Below are 1,359 nucleotides of genomic sequence, written 5' to 3'. Positions count from 1 at the left end.
GAGATAGATGAGAAAGCTAGGATGGAGGTGCAGATGGAAAAGCTTAAACTTGCAAAAGAGCAGAGGTGCATTTTGCAGAGCCAAGCTGATATCATCAAGAACACCAGGAAGGCTATGAAGGATGTTGAAGTTCACAGAGATGTTCTTAAGAAGGAGAAGGCAAAGCTTGAGCTAGTTATTGCTGAGCTGCTGAAAGATGGGTATGGCAGCAAGGAGAAGTTAGAGAAAATCAAGGCCATCCTTGAGTCGTGAAGTTGCTGTGAGATGTTGGTGAAGTAAGTACATTCAAGGCCTATATATAAGGATGTGGCCTAACAATCTGAAGTGATTATATGGGTGTACATTTTGGGGGAATGTGAAGTTACCTAGTGTTTGGCCATGCATTTGAACTTTAGTTTCTTGTGCAAGAACCTTATTTCCTATGTTCTTAAGTAAGTTGTAATGGATCTCCTATGCTATTAAGTGTTGTAATGGATCTCCTATGCTACTAAGTAGTGGAAATGGATCTTCTATGCTATTAAGTGTTCAAATTGATTTTCTACGTTATGTGTTAGCCTACATATGTTATTTGTGTGGGTAATTGGGCTTATTGTCCCACTAGTCTCTGACCAAATGCAACCCTAGGCCTACTAAAACCCAACCCCATATATCAATATAAACCCCTCCGCACCCCCACCAGCCGCCACCCAAAAGAAACCCTAGAGATGGATCCTGACATGGGAGATGTCATAGAGGAGGAGGGGGAGGCTATGGAGGTTAGGACTGCAGCAGCACAGAGGAGGAAGAGGAGGAGGAGGCGCAGGCACAAGGCACTTGAGGCGGCCCAGGATGAGCAGCAACAGGAGTTCAACCGGCGACTCTCCGACAAGGTACTGGAGAAATTCAATGATGAAGAACTGGAGCTGGTTTTCACTGGTGGCAGGGGAAGAACGTTCATGCAGATCATTAGCTGGGCAATGATGAGGGCAGTCATGGCTCCCCATCCAGCTACTAGGGCCAAGTGGGTTCGTTTCTTCGAGCGTTATGACTGCTGAATCTATGTATCTACCCATCTATCTATCTTTCTATCTGTAAGTCTATCTGAGAGAGAGTTGTGGTACTATTTGTGAGATTTTGATGACTATCTTTTTATCTATGTAACGTTTGGATGTTTCTGAATCAATGTATGCATTTGGTCAGTGACTATGTATATCTCAATTTCTCTCAATCAGCACCATCAATTTCTCTGAATCAGCACCATTTGGTCAGTACTATGTATATATCAATGTATGCTAAATTTTGTGAAGATACAGATAAATTGAAGTTGCAGACAACCTAGTGCTGAATCCACAAACAGTATCATATTACAAACAAAATCAA

The sequence above is a fragment of the Triticum aestivum genome, chromosome 2D, assembly GCF_018294505.1.
Source record: "Triticum aestivum cultivar Chinese Spring chromosome 2D, IWGSC CS RefSeq v2.1, whole genome shotgun sequence".
Lineage (NCBI taxonomy): Eukaryota > Viridiplantae > Streptophyta > Magnoliopsida > Poales > Poaceae > Triticum > Triticum aestivum.
Note: the sequence above shows the minus strand (reverse complement) of the source record.